Genomic DNA, 16,342 nt, shown 5'->3' on the forward strand with positions numbered 1-16,342 from the left:
GAGTCTAGAGGGATTGCTTCTCACTGAAGATGTACAGCCACCTTCCACAGGCGCAGGAGAGTGGTTTCAATGTCCCTATTAACCCTTTCACTCCTCCTCCAACTCCCGAACTTTGGCAGCATCCTGGAAAGTTTGCTTGTTCATTGCACGGGCCAAATACATCCAGATAATAATACTTAGCTCTTATACAGCTACCATTCATATGGCCAGATGGTACATTAAGAGCAGGGCCCAGCAGCTATGGAGGGGTTCACACTAGGTTACTGGATTCACATACCACTATGTGCCTTCTCCTTTTGGCCTGGATCACAGAGCCTCTGCAGGGGCAGATTCCTTGCACAGCCACAGATCACAAGGCCTGATGCCATACCAGCGCATGTTCTGATAAGCTAAGTTGGATCGAAATTTGGCTGGGAAACCTAGGAGCACCCAGGTGCTGCAGGAAGCAATGCTGATGAATCAGCAGTGTACCTCTGCATTGGCTTGGAGCTGGCACTCAACTAAGGCCCCCTTTGATAGTGGGGGCTCCATGGTGCTGGGCTGCGACTGTCGGAAGAGATTCCAGGTCTGGAATGACAGATGCTCATTAGAGAGCGCAGCAGTAAGAACAGTATTATCTCTGCTATCCCAGATCGATTCCGAATCAGATAATTACACTCTGTCTCCTTAAAATCCAACCTGTGGTGCTATGGTGTTGCTCTTCCCTTCTTGTCCCAAATTTGGGTACTATCTCAAAAGCAACGTCATTTCAGTGACAAGCCAAAGGATCCCTGTGTCTCTCAGATTTAATTCATTTTCTATCTGTGGTGTTTATATAATGCCTATCTATTCAGCCTTGGAATAGCATTTCCAGATCCTCAAGTGAGACGGTGCTATGTTATTACATAGGAAGAAGTGTACAGGATTATTAATGCATTGCAATATTGTGTCATATTTCTATCAACCTTCAATGTGGGGAAACTCTTCTAATTAATGTGGGTTCTAAGTTAAAGGGATTCAGCTTGGAAACTGACATATTTTTCACTTCTGCCCAGCAGGAAAACCATTGTCCTATAATGACAACAGGCTAGTCTAGGAACATTATCTCTTCATAGCATTAATATCTATCTGAGAACAAAGGCAAATGTCAGGAAGGGGAAAGATTAATTCAGTTTTAAGAGAGGTCAGCTCCCCTTCAGGCATCTACACCAAGTGGCCATATTTTCCAAGAGTGCTCAACAAACAACGTACTGAGCAATTTTGATAAGCTAGCCTGAGTTGTGGGAGCCAAGCCCTTCTGAAGACCGGCCTTACTGCTGACAACTGTGGCCAGATTGACAGCCCTGAAGATCCTCTATTGAGCAACAAAGCAAATAAAACACAGACAATAGCAGTGCAAGTTCCCCCCACATTTATGAACTCTGACAGGGCAGGATTGCCTTTAGCCATTTATGTGTAGTTCAATTCTTGTCTACTAAGATAGTCAATATTGGGATGACTGTGGAAATGTAATGCCCGGCAGGGGCGGCTCCAGGCACCAGCGCACCAAGCACATGCCTGGGGTGGCAAGCCGCAGGGGGCAGCCTGCCGGTCGCCATGAGGGCGGCAATCAGGCTGCCTTCGGCGGCACGCCTGCAGGTGGTCTGCCGGTCCTGCGGCTTCGGCAGCGGGTACGCTGAAGGCACGGGACTGGCGGACCTCCCGCAGGCATGCCGCCGAATCCACGTTACCAGCGGACCTCCCGCAGGCATGCCGCCGAATCCACGATACCAGCGGACCTCCCGCAGGCATGCCACCGAATCCACGTTACCAGCGGACCTCCCGCAGGCTTGCTGCCGAATCCACATTACCAGCGGACCTCCCGCAGGCATGCCACTGAAAGTTGCCTGACTGCCGTGCTTGGGGCGGCAAAATACATAGAGCCACCCCTGATGCCCAGTCACTGAGGCAGGCTACGGGGCAGTCCAGAGCAGTAGTCAAGTGTGCGTGGGTAGCTGGCAGGTCAACCTGTATCAGGGGCAGTCTGGGGCAATGGTCAGAGTTCTCACAGGGATCACTAGCCAGAAAATCCAATGCAAGGGGTCAGGTTGGGAGGGAGATTGGGCAAGGCAACAGGGCAACAAGGTAGAGTCGGGCAATGTGGTCTAGGCAGCAAGCAACCAGCCAGCAATGGTCTGTTGCTCAGACAGCTTCCTTTTCCTGTTGGGGCCTTTATATAGTCCAGGTACCCAATGAGAGTGTTGCCTGTCCATCCAATCAGGGACCGGGGGTGTGGCTGCTGTGAGCCTTCAGGCCTTTAGCAGTTAGGCTGTTAATCTGGGGCAGTGGTTCAGTACATTGCTGTAGTGAAGCAGCTAAGGATGCTGCCGGTGGGCCTGCGTTCAATACTTGGGTCCTGACAGGAAGATAATAGTTGAAAGGCAAGTGTGGCCCAGTTTATAGGGTCTGGGTTCAGGAGACCTGGGTTCTGTTTACAGCTCTGCCATTGACTTGCTGGGTGACCTTTGACAAGTACTTCACTATGTGTGTCTGTTTCCCTATCTCTTAAGTGGGGCTGGTAATACCTGCCCTCCTCTATGAAGCACTGAGACCTACACCTAAGAAGGTAGTGTGTAAATACTAGGTATCATCAAAAAGCTTCACACACTCCTGTATAATGAACAATCCCCTCTGAGTGCTACAGATCAGAATACTATGACTGTCGAAGACCATGCAGAACCCTTTTGTGTTGTTCAGAGACGCCAAGGCCAGAAAGGATCCTTGCCATCAGCTAGTCTGACCCGCTGTGTAACACAGGCCAGAGACCTTCCCCAGAATAATTTCTAGAGAATATCTTTTAGAAAAACATCCACTCCTGATTTTAAAATGGTCAGCGATGGAAAGATACACCGTGCCCCTTGGTAAATTGTTCCAACGGTTAATTTCTCTCTCACTGTTAAAAATGTACCCTTTATTTCCAGTCTGTATTTGTCTAGCTTCAACTTCCAGCCATTGGATCATGTTATACCTTTCTCGGCGAGGTTGAAGAGCCCATTATTAATTTGTTCCCCATGAAGGTACTTATAGACTGAATCAAGTCATCCCTTCACCTTCTTTTTGTTAAGCTAAACAGACTGAGCTCTTTGAGTTTTTCACTGTAAAGCATGTTTACTAATCCTTTAATCATTCTTAAAGGTTTCAGAGTAGCAGCCGTGTTAGTCTGTATCCGCAAAAAGAAGAACAGGAGTACTTGTGGCACCTTAGAGACTAACAAATTTATTAGAGCATAAGCTTTCGTGGACTACAAGAAGTGGGCTGTAGTCCACGAAAGCTTATGCTCTAATAAATTTGTTAGTCTCTAAGGTGCCACAAGTCCTCCTGTTCTTCTTTAATCATTCTTGTGGTTCTTCTCTGAACCTGCAACAATTTATCAATTGTGGACACCAGAACTGGACATGATATTCTAGCAGTGGTCACACAGGTGCCAAATGCAGAGGTAAAAGAACCTCTCTACACCTACTTGAGAGCCCCCTGTACATGCATCCCAGGATCGCATTAGCCCTTTTGGCCATAATGTTGCCCTGGGAGCTTATGTTCATCTGATTATCCACCACAACCCCCACCGCTTTTTCAGAGTCACTGCTTCCCTGGGTAGTCTCCCATCCTCTAAGTATGGCCTGCATTCTTTGCTCCTAGGTGTATACATTTAGCCATATTAAAATTCTTATTGTTTGCTTGCGCCCAGCTTCCCAAGTGATCACTGTATCAATGTCCTGTCCTCTTCGTTATTTACCACTCCCCCAATTTTTAGGTCACCTGCAAATTTTATCGGTGATCATTTTTTTGTTTTCTCGCAGGTCATTCATAAAAATGTTCAATAATATAGGGCCAAGAACTGATCCCTGTGGGACCCCACTAGAAACACACCCTGTTTACAGGTGAGGTTTCCCTGTTTATAATTACATTTTGAGACCTAGCTGTTGGGCAGCTTTTAATCCATTTAACATGGGCCATGTTAATTTTATATCTTTCTAGCTTTTTAATCCAAATTCTTGCATGGTACCAAGTCAACCACCTTACAGAAATCTAAGTCTATTACATCCACCCTATTACCTTTATCAACCAAACTTGTAATCGCATTAAAAAAAGCAAGTTAATGTGACAGGTTCTATTTTCTATAAACCCACGTTGATTGGCATTAATTACATTATCCTCCTTTCAATTCTTTATTAATCAAGTCCTATATCAGCCGCACCATTATCATGTCCAGGATCGATGTGAGACTGACAGGCCTATAATTCCCCAGGTCATCCCATTTGCCCTTTTTAAAGATTGGCACAACGTTAGCTTTCTTCCAGATTTCTGGAACTTCCCCAGTGTTCCAAGACTTATTGAAAATCAACATTAATGATACAATGAGCTAGAACAAAAGAATCAGGACTTCGTGCTGTGAGAAATCTAATACAGGTACTGGGAAGAGTCAAAAGAAAGCAAGCCAGGCATCTCAGTATTATGGGTCATTATCTAATACTGCATTGACCAGGAAGGCAGCAGATGAATGTCTTTTGAGACCCCATGTGGTTTGAAATTTGTAGGGAATAAACTAATGTGCATTCCTGGTTTATACTGTGTTCTTTTAATCACTTAACTGTTTGGTCCCAGTTCACCTCTAACTTACACAGAGCTGGATTCTGCCACCTTTACTCCTTCAGTAACCTCTTACTCCGTTGATTTTAATGGGACTACTCCAAGAGTAAAGTATTTATTCAACACAAGGGTAGCAGAATCCAGGCCATTGTCTTTTTACCTATGTAATTCCATTGGCTTGTTATGCAGTTACTTCCAATTTACACCAATTTCCATTGACTTCAATAGGCTTTGGATCTGTCCGTAAGTGAGACGAGAATTGGGTCCTTTGTTTCTGTGTGCATTGTGGTAAAGGCTGATTGACATAAATGTACTACTACTCCAGTTATTAGCCAGTGGCTTCCAGAAGATCCCTTAATTAAACACAGAGAGAGGAAGGGGGCAGGTATTCATATCACATAAACACAAACACCTAACCCAGACTGCAGGTGCTTCCTGCAGTTCTGCCAAGTGGATCTGTCTGGCTTGCAATGATGCCAATACAAACCTCAGACATGACTAAAATAATCTAATCCGAGCCCCTTCCTTTCAGATCGATAGCCCATTGTTGAGAGTGCTGGGCAAAGTTCTCTCCAGAGAGTCCTGTCACCCCCATGCTTTGTTTGGTTGTGATGGCAGCCAGAGCAAACAGAAATGGAAGTCACAACAATCAGGTTAATTGTCATCATCAAGGAAGTCAAGACAAAACTTTGCAGGTTGGGCTGTACTTTAAGGTCTGGCTTTTGTGAACCCTATTGCTGGGGGGGGAGGGGAAGTAGGAGACTACACATGCCAGCCTCACTCTTAGTGAACAAGAAATATTCATCCAGTGGACCAGGGACTTACCCAGTCTGACGTTGGGACCATCCACTGCCTCAGTTTCCCTCTCTCAAATGGTCAACCACCAGCTCTGAGCTGATTTTGCTTTCCAAGTAAGTTATGAAAGTCCACCCCTTCCAGAGACAACTAGAATCCAAAAGGAAACAAACCCAATCCTCCACCCGACTCCTGCCAGGCACAGCCCTTCTTCTCAGGGTCTGTCCTCTTCCTCAACAGCCTTTTCTTGGGCTCAACTTCCAGCCCTCATTGGCAGGAATCAATCCCCTCTTCCCCTTGATGGCAAGGGTGGCAGCATGAGGCAACCTGCATCTACACTTGACAATGTCATTGTCAACTCTCATGATTTCCTCTGGAGGAAGGCAATTTTGGCCACAGCTGGAGCCACTCTGGTGATGATGGTGAAGGTCCAGCCATGCCCAGTGGAAGACCTGCAATGATTGGCTGCCTTCCCCACATCCCCACCTCTTCGGGAAAAGCAACCAATCAGGGCTACTGAAGGAGGCAGGCAGCACTCCACTCTGGAGCTAAAAGGAGTTTTTGGTGTTGGCTTCTTCTTCCCCTACCCATTTTTTCTTCTTCCCCTACCCATTTTCATAGGAGGGATGGTGGGGAACAGAAAGACCCCAGCAGCTCAGGGAAGATCTTCTCCTTCCTCCTGTGAATAGTGGGTCAGTCTGTTGTGTGCTCCTCCCCACTGCATCCTTGCAACACCAGGCCGGGGATGGGGAGAGAGTGTGAAGAACCTCTTGGAGCTGCACCCCATCTCAGGCCTGGAAGGAGGCAGAAGAGGACCCACCATGGTTAATCCTCCAGATCTGAAGGCGAGGAGTTGGAAAAGCCTCTGGAAAAACAGGAGGAGCAGATGTAGGGCTGAGGGGCAAGAATTGATGAGGGGCTCATAATTAATTACTGGGCTGAAGGGTGGTAGAATAATTAGATTGTGGCGGAGAAGGTGGAAACTCTGCACCATCCAGCAGCCCACGAGAGCTCCTGCAGCAGGGGCCAATGGGATCTTACTCTAAAAACTTGGGGAAGTTGGCAACCCCGTAGCTATCTCAGACATAGACCCACATAAAAGGGGGGTGAGGAGTTGGGCATTCAAAAAATCTCAAAAGAAAGACCAAAACCAAATGATAACCTTAAAAAAAAATCTCATGGGTTTGAACTTTTGAGTGTTGCAGTACTGGGGTCCCTGCCCAATGTTTAATTCATAATGAAAGAGGTGCCGGGGCTCAAGCAATTAGGTGGTGGGGATCAAGCCAATTTATTACATTCATAACTGACGCAGCAAACCCCGAGGTGCCAGGGTTATGAACTGCCAAACCTAGAGGTGCCAGGGCTCAGCCCTGGCAAACCCTGGCACAAATTAAGCACTGCCCCTGCCCATGGGACCCCACCCAAGTGAGCTGTCTATCCCATAACTCAAACGGCCCTGACTATCCTTCCCAGAGCGTCTTCCCAGGGCCCAGCCTATACCTCCCGGCTGGGCTCCTGCTCTTTCATAGGCTACTCACAGCCAGGTCTGCTCTCCCTGCAGTATCAGTCCTGACTGAGCAAAGACTGCTCTTAGATCTCTCAGCAGGCCTGTTCTTAGTCAATGCTCCCCGCACCGCAGGACCCTTAAACTCATTCCCTCCACCTGGGGACATTGTATAAACCTGGTACAGGTGAATAAGGCTGAGCCCCAACCCCTTTCAAGGGCCAGTTTTCCCTGCAACATGCAAATCCAGCTCAGTCCTGCTTGCTAGGGAAGGCAGTGGGGATTTTGCTATTGAGTTCAATGGGAGCAAGCTCATGGTTCGGTTTTATTATTTCTATAATACCAGGGAGTACATGATGGGTTGCAGATATCAGTGAAGACACTGCCTGTCCTGAAGAGGGACACGCCCTGCTAACCTAGTCCAAGACTGTCCTAAGGTTTCCAGACTAACCAAACTCAAAAGCCCAAGTCCCCTCACGCCCCCTTTGTAGGTGCTTCATGCCTTTGTCAGGTGACTCGTACTTACATTAGACCAAGTTTGTGGAAGGCACCAACCGGAGGGGAGCAAACACGCAGTCAATTTTGCCAACACTTTAAACATTTAGTGGGATCTCCCCTTTGGCCCAGGAAGAACTTGTAAGTAGCCCTGAGCCATCCCAGTAATAGAAGTTCTCCAACCATCATCCAAGAGATAAGCAGTATATGGCTGCTGTACCCAGATTACAGAACCCAGCCTGAACAAGACACGGACAGTGAGTCAAGGGGTTAGTAGGTCACGGTTTTGCTGCTAATATTTTCAGTGATTCTCAAAAGGTTGCTGGACCTTTACACTACACTCATTCAGCCCATTCATTTGTACCCCTTCCTCTAACCTCCCCAAGATCCTCTGAGATTCAACCTCCATCTTCCTCTGTGTTTACAAGCAACTCTTCCTAATCAAATATCACCTGCAATTTTGATCAGCCCTGTACTATGTATTTCTTTCTTCAGCTCATTCAACAGTATTTGATCACTGCACACTCTACGAGATCGGCACATCCCACCGCTTTATGTGGCTGCCGTAGACGCCAATGGAAGCTAGGTGCCTAAACACTTTGAGGAGCTGAGCCCTACTGACTCGAACAGGGGTCTGGGAGTCAGTGTTCCTGAGTTTCATCCCAGCTTGGTCACTGACCTGCTGAGTGACCTTGGGCAAATCAATTATCAATTATTTCCATTATCATAGCACCTAGAAGCCCCAGTCACAGACCAGGACTGCATTGTCCTAGGCACTGGACAACACAGAACAAAGATGATTCCTGTCCCAAAGTGTTTATGATCAAAGTATAAGACAAGAGACACTAGGTGGATACAACAGGCAGATGGGGGAGCTCAAAGAAAGGATGAGACAGTGCTGGTGAGCATGCCCGGTTTACCCATTTGTAAAATAAGAATAATCATTGCCTCCCAGGTGTGCTGTCAGACTCATCTAGTTAGTGTTTATGACATGGATGAAAGGCAACTAATTAGAATTAAGCTGTGGCCCATCAGCCAATTTGGAATCTGTTCTGTTTCTCTCTGTCAAACAGCAGGCAACGTTGCACAGTTACTTAAAGCCCCAAAGTAGGAGTATTTACCCACTGATCACGGCTACAAAACATCGCATTGATGGCGAATTCAGTGTTGCCCGGTGATCCTGGAAGCTCTGCAGCACAGCCGCTGCTGATAAATACTCCTGGATGAGTGTGAGACTCAGAGATCCATAATCAGAGGTGACAGGTTGTGCTTAGAAGAACAACCTAAATACTCTGCAAACTTAGCGGTGACCCAAAGAAGTTAATATAATAAAGACACACGTATAGGCCAGACATTGGAGAGGGAAGGCACCTGTTACAGATCGCAGGCTGGTACTCCCATTGGCATTTTGCCTTCATTGGCATTTTGCCTTCATATGGAGTATCAGGGTATGTCTACACCCAGCCACTAATTCAGCGGCTGGCACTCGAAGTTCTGGGTTCGACTTATCGCGTCCAGACAAGACGCGATAAGTCGAACCAGGAAGTGCTCGCCGTCAACTGCGGTACTCCAGCTAGACGAGAGGAGTACCGCGGAGTCGACGGGGGAGCCTGTCTGCCACGTGTGGACCGAGGTAAGTTCGAACTAAGGTACTTCGAACTTCAGCTACGTTATTCACGTAGCTGAAGTTGCGTACCTTAGTTCGATTTGGGGGTTTAGTGTAGACCAAGCCTCAGACAGGGCCCTATGTCTTAAGTCTATTCCCCCAACCAGTGCAGGATTGATCCCTTCAATGAATTCCACAGTGCTTTGCCCAAATCAGTTTTAAGGGTATCATTTAAATGCAGCAATGCATTAAGTACATCACTCTAGCAGATTTCACCCTTAATATTCAGTACTGGTTTTCGTTTGCTCAACTTAATCCCCTTACTCCTAGTTATAACCTCATACCATCCTGAACAATTGTCCTTCCTTAGGGCCAGAGTGTGAACTGCCAGATGAGTGGCTACTTACATGAGGAGTTGCGTTGAAGTTAATGGTGAACTGGAGCATAACCCTCCCTCAACATACACATAATACTTGTCATTAGCCTGTATCACAGCAATGAACTCACACATCCTAGACTGCACAGCTGCTGTCTGTAAACATTCACAAGGCTTGGCACATGCAGAAGGATTTAGACTAAATTTGACATTCTCCTGGAGAACATTCAGGGCAGGTGATACTGAGAGCAAGACTAGAAGCCCTGCAAAATAAGCCTCTTCTTCTCAAGTGTCCCCACTGCCCAGCCAAGTTTTTTAAAAAGGGAGGGTCTCCCCGTGGCCCCATTGAGGGACTGCCATTCCCTGTTCTGACTGAAGTAAGACAGCCAGGAGAGTGGGGGTGGGTGTAGAGTTTCTTCCTGACTAAGAGTTTTCTCTGTTTAAATGATTCCCTAGGTGGATAACAGTTAATGAGGTCACAGAAGCACCAGTCCAGTTGCCCATGATCTCCTTCCTGCCTGATAACATCAGCAGCCTGCCCTCAGAAATTGTGGTAGAGAGCTAAGGCTAATAATCAGAGATTCTGACAATAGTGTGTAGGGTGTGAATACAGGGGTGCACTTGATCACACCCCAATTCTTCTAAAAGGTGCTTTAATGACCACAGGTTTTATGGCTTGTTTCTTTGTGGAGGATCACTACCCTGTTTTATGCCTTCTTGCACAAGCTCATTTTGTGCAATCTGAAACACAGAAGTCATCACAAAACTGAACCTCCATACAGTCCCTGTTTCCCCTTACATCTGATGAGCTGAGTTCAAGTTTCTTAGCTGTCTGGCTGGTATCTGCAGGGTCCATTTGATGACCGAGATGTTTTTGCAGGCCAGTGGCTCCAGCTGATCTGGCTGTATCTGGGGGAAAGAAAGGGAAACTAATCTAAGAGCCATATGCCACTATAGCTAATTTTGTACCCTTTCTGAATAGTGAGGCTCAGTCTTTAATCTAATCCTGATTTACACCCCTGCCATCTTTGCAGGGAGCAATAGAGAGATCACTAAGCCATAAAGCACAGTGGGATAACAAAAGTCCTCTTCATTTTCACATAAAAGCACCCAAGGGCTTATCTGAATACACAAGTCATACCGCTTTAACTACATTGTACAACTCCTCTAGCACGGATAGTTATACCAGTATAAATGTGCTTATAGCAGGATAGCTTATCCCCATATGGAAAAGGAAATAAGCTGTATGGGTATTAGGCATCTTTATAAGGAAGGGTGTCCACACTAGGGGTAGTCCTGACATAACTATATCAGTCAATAAGAAAAATCACCTCCCCTCTCCCCATTCTGAAATTGTTATACTAGAACAAAATCTGTGTTTAGACCAGGCCTGAGTGATTGTGGAGAACAAGTGTGATTGAAAGGCAATGGGACTCGTGCTCCTAAATCACATAAGTGTTTTTGAAAATCCCATTCCTAATGAACACCCAGGTATCCAATCACTCTTCCCTCTCCCCAGCCTCTAAAAGGTTTTCAAACCATCAAGGATCTCTCAGTTTGTACATTTGACTTTCTCCCCACTCCACCCAGCTATGCTCAAAGGGTGGACAAAGATGTGGGTCACTGTGAACTTATCACTGCCACTCCAGAATTGACCAGAGGAATCACTATAGAGCAGTGAGTCCTTTCCCACCACCTCCAAGAGCTAAGCCCTAGTGCTTAGTGGGAATTTTTTGATGAAATGGTTTTTCAATGTAAAATGCTGATTTGGCAAAACCAAATCTTTTCATGGGAAAAGGTCGATTTTGACAAATATCCTTGCAAAAAAAAATTTGTTTAAACTTTCAAAATTGTCTTTTCAATATTTTGTAAACAAAAAGTTCTAGTTTTCAGATTGAAACAATGTTTCACTGTCAAATTTAAGAAAATTTACAGTAAGAAATATGAAAGAAGATCAAAATAGAAGTGAAACATTTTGAAACGATCAAAACAAAATATTGTGATGGATCCGATCCAAAAATCGTATTTATTATTTTTTTTGGATTTTAGGTTCACAAACATTTAAGATGTCAGGTTTTTGTCCTGATTTGAGATGGGAAATTTTTTATTATTATTTTTCTTGAAAATTCTCACAGGATGGGAAAATTGTTTCCTGTTCAGCTAGTCTCAGCGCAGTTTTTTGTGAGATTCCTGGCCTATGCCTGGTTGGGACCAAAAGCTCTAACTCGCTGATCCTCATCCCCATAGACAGCATGGGCAGCAGCAGGACAAGTTCCCCTCATGATACCCTCAGCTCTATTCTGGAAAGCTCACTGGACCACAGGCTACTCCCCATGGTCCAGTCAGTGTCTGGCATTCCTTCTGAATCAGCGTAATGGAGCCAACTCATCATACCACAGATAAGGAGATGGTGTGTTTTGCAAGACACACCTGGTCATAAACATACAGCACAGGGTAGCATAAAATCTCTCCTTTACCTGTAAAGCATTAAGAAACTCAGATAACCTGGCTGGCACCTGACCAAAAGGACCAATAAGGGGAAAAGATACTTTCAAATCTGTGGGGGAAGGTTTTTGCTTTGTTCCTTTGTTCTCTCCGGGTCAGCGAGGAATCAGGGCAGGGAAAATACATCTCCTAAAGCCATACCTAAACTAAGCATCTACAAATTGTAAGTAATAGGAAGGAAATGCATTAAATTATCTTTTGTTTTAGCTTGTGAATTTTCCCTGTGCTAAGAGGGAGGTTTATCCTTGTTTTTTGTAACTTTGAAGTTTTGCCTAGAGGAAAATCCTCTGTGTTTTAAATCTTATTACCCTGTAAAGTTACCTTCCATCCTGATTTTACAGGGGTGCTTCTTTTACTTTTTTCTTTATAATAAAGTTCTGTTTTTAAGAACCAAGGGTCTGGTCTGTGCTCACCTTGGTTACTCTCAAGGCATCCCAGGAAAGGGGGTGAAGGGGTTTGGGGGGATATTTTGGGGAAACAGGAACTCCAAGTGGTCCTTTTCCTGAATCACTTGGTGGTGGCAGCAATACCGTCCAAGGGCAAGGAAGAATTTGTGCCTTGGGGAAGTTTTTAACCTAAGCTGGTAGAAATAAGCTTAGGGGGTCTTTCATGCAGGTCCCCACATCTGTACCCTAAAGTTTAGAGTGGGGAGGGAACCCTGACACACTCATAGACTTTAAGGTCAGAAGGGACCATTATGATCATCTAGTCTGACCTCCTGCACAACACAGGCCACAGAATCTCACCCACCCACTCCTGTAGCAAACCCCTAACCTATGTCTGCGTTACTGAAGTCCTCAAATTGTGGTTTAAAGACCTCCAGCATCATTCCACAGTGTCTATAGCCAACGCTAGCTGGAGCAATTTCAGGATTGGTTTGTTTTTCTGTGCCAAAGTTCCAATTCTGTTTTTCCCAGGCTTGGGTAGGGATTCAGAGGCTGGAGTGGAATGGAAAATGAAGTGTTAATCAAGTCTGGCAGAGGACCTCTGGGAATGCCCACCTGCAGCTTTGAGACTGAAGAAATCAACAGACTGAAATCGACACTGTATCTTTCCATACTGAAACTGCCAGGAGAAGCCAAGAGGACTTGTCATTGTACAGCTACTATTAGACTTGATGACAGGAAAGCTAAGAATATCAACATCCTGTTTACCAAACACCATGTAGTTGTAGCATCGAGTGTGGGATCAGCAGGCTGCACCCAGGCTGTGACTGCATGGTCTGAACCAGTTGCTAAACAATACAATAGCTGCATAGAAGACAGCCTAACTTGTCTCTCTTTATCCCAAAAGGGAGCCTTAAGATTCACCCAGGTATTTGGCATCTAAGGGCAGGTCTATACTTACCTCTGGGTCCGGCGGTAAGCAATCAATCTTCTGGGATCGATCCCGGAAGTGCTCGCCGTCGACACCGGTACTCCTGTTCTGCGAGAGGAGTAAGCGCAGTCGATGGGGGAGCCTGCCAGCCGCGTCTGGACCCACGGTAAGTTCGAACTAAGGTACTTCGACTTCAGCCAAGTTATTCACGTAGCTGAAGTTGCGTATCTTAGTTCGAAGTGGGGGGTTAGTGTGGACCAGACCTAAATAACAGCTTTCTTTTGGTTTTGCAGGGAAGACATTTCCCACCCCCAGTCTCTTACTGGGATTTTTGCCAGTTCTCCCTATACCAGAATAAGGATCTGTGGCAGCAAACCCCACAAAGTACAGCCATCTTAGTTCACGCTGAGAATTCTTCTGGAAGCCTAAACACTATTTACAGAGAAGTGTGGGGAAGTGTAGAGGAGAGATGGGCCCCAGGCCACAAAGTTCAGACCAAGATCCAAAATTTCTCAAATTCTGGGTTTGGGTTGGGTTGGGCCCATTATATAGAAGAGGCAGGAGTGAAGATCAGGTCTAGATGCCGATCTGAACTTCCTCAGAGTGTTGGAATCCAGTGTTCTAGGCTGGGCCTTGGGGGCATTAATCCGCACTCACGTCACACTCCCCATCAGTATCCTGCCTGAGCCGAGAAAGCTAATGATCCAACCAAGGACCAAATTCAGTGATGAATCCTGGTCACATGCCACTTGAGGCACATTGTGCATACGCTAAGAAGAAGAGGTTGGGCGTGTTTGGTTCAGAGGACAGAGTCCTGCACTTAGGACGGAAGAATCCCATTCACTGTTACAGACTAGGGACCGAGTGGCTAGGCAGCAGTTCTGCAGAAGAGGACCTAGGGGTTACAGTGGACGAGAAGCTAGATATGAGTCAACAGTGTGCCCTTGTTGCCAAGAAGGCTAACGGCATTTTGGACTGTATAAGTAGGGACATTGCCAGCAGATCAAGGGATGTGATCATTCCCCTCTATTCGACATTGGTGAGGCCTCACCTGGAGTACTGTGTCCAGTTTTGGGCCCCACACTACAAGAAAAATGTGGAAAAATTGGAAAGAGTCCAGTGGAGGGCAACAAAAATGATTAGGGGACTGGAGCACAATGACTTATGAGGAGAGGCTGAGAGAACTGGGATTGTTTAGTCTGCAGAAGAGAAGAATGAGGGGAGATTTTGATAGCTGCTTTCAACTACCTGAAAGGGGGTTCCAAAGAGGATGGATCTAGACTGTTCTCAGTGGTACCAGATGACAGAACAAGGAGTAATGGTCTCAAGTTGCAGTGGGGAAGGTTTAGGTTGGCTATTAGGAAACACTATTTCAGTAGGAGGGTGGTGAAGCACTGGAATGGGTTACCTAGGGAGGTGGTGGAATCTCCTTCCTTAGAGGTTTTTAAGGTCAGGCTTGACAAAGCCCTGGCTGGGATGATTTAGTTGGGATTAGGTCCTGCTTTGAGCAGGGGGTTGACTAGATGACCTCCTGAGGTCCCTTCCAATCCTGATATTCTATAAGAGAGGTTCAGTTTCTGACACGTTGCTTCCTGCAATAACTACTGCATCATCTGCAGTTGGGCTCCCAGGTCACTGTCTGCCAATTTATCTGCTGACTCAAATTACTTCCTTCACCAGGTAGAGGCATCTTAATCTCATTGGCCAGCCTCATATATTCACTTTCCTGTGTCTGCTTTGCCCTTTCCAGGACTGCTTCTATTTGCCTGGTTCATTCCCACTGTTTGGTCAGCCCAACCTCATTTCTTGGATTTGGGCCTCCTGACTCTTTGTCCAACCATCCAACTGCCGGTAGAAAGCCTCCAAACCTGCAGTCTATTGAATTGTTTGGACAGCCACATCACAGTTCTTGTTGCTAGCATTTCCCTGGCTGTCCAGATCTCGTGATTAAAGGGCTCTTTTTTTTTTGGCATGCTCAACCCCAGATCTTGTCATCCCCCAGGGCAGTTGCTTGAACCCCTCTTGAGCAAAATAGCTTCAGGTCTTGGGTCTGACCTAGTTCCTTTACCAGATTATTTGAGTTCCCCAATCTCTCACCCTGACATCACTTTCAGCCCCAGAGGGTATCTTCCCTAACCAATGGGAAGAGTGAAACCCATGGCCGTCTTCCCACTTTTAATTTTACACCCCAGCCTATTTCCTGGACTATCCACTATTCATCTAGTCTTGTAGGTTCTAGCTTCCCCCTAATTACAGTCCATTTGCCCAACATTGAAATTCTTAGCAGGACAACACCTTTCTATGTGCCAGTTCTCCCCACTACCAAAACAGTCTGTCCCCAGGGCATCATCCTTCCTTGCCCAACTGGATCCCCTCAGTCCTTTGTTCAGACTTCACAATAGGCCAAGCCTCAGCAGTTTGTGGCCCAGTGTCTTGAACTGCTTAGCTCTCCCCAGTTCCTCTAGTGCTCTGTGCAACCAGGCCATCTTTATCATCTTTGTTATTGTAGGGGCAAACCTGTCCTGATCGCCCCACTTCGCAGTCAATTCATTCAGTTGGTCCAGCCTGGTGCCTTTGTCCCTTTCAGTGTCAATGACTATCAATTCTCACCTCTCATGGAACGTCCTCCACAGGCCTCTTCCGTTTTTGGGCACTCCCAAAAACTGGAGCTGGAACTGCTGCTGCTCTGGCTGGCCCTCCATATGCTGATGCTGGAGGGTAACTGTATCACAGCCAAGGAAGAGATCTGCACCGTGCTGCTTGGGCATCCCTCCTTGATGGGAGGGTGTCTCAGAATTCCACTTGTAGTACCGCTTGTCACAGGGTGGCGCCCTCGAGCGCACCCCTCTGTGGCACAATGTGGCTTTACCAGCTGGATTCCTTCTTTCTCTCCTGGTGGTCTTGCAATGATTTACTCAGATCCAGGAACTGAGAATAAGGTGCACATGGTCTCATTTATTATCTCATTTTCCAGAATTACCAAGAAAATCCATCCTCATTAGCCCCTCAGGTCCAACACTTCTTCAGCCCTGGACTTATGCTGACAAGCAACCTCTCCAAAGTTCAGGTGTCCCCAGCCCTCCTCATGGAGCTGGTGTATCAAGGAGTCTTCCTCGTCTTAATCCAGGAGTCCCCCAGC

The sequence above is a fragment of the Chrysemys picta genome, chromosome 5, assembly GCF_011386835.1.
Source record: "Chrysemys picta bellii isolate R12L10 chromosome 5, ASM1138683v2, whole genome shotgun sequence".
NCBI lineage: Eukaryota > Metazoa > Chordata > Testudines > Emydidae > Chrysemys > Chrysemys picta.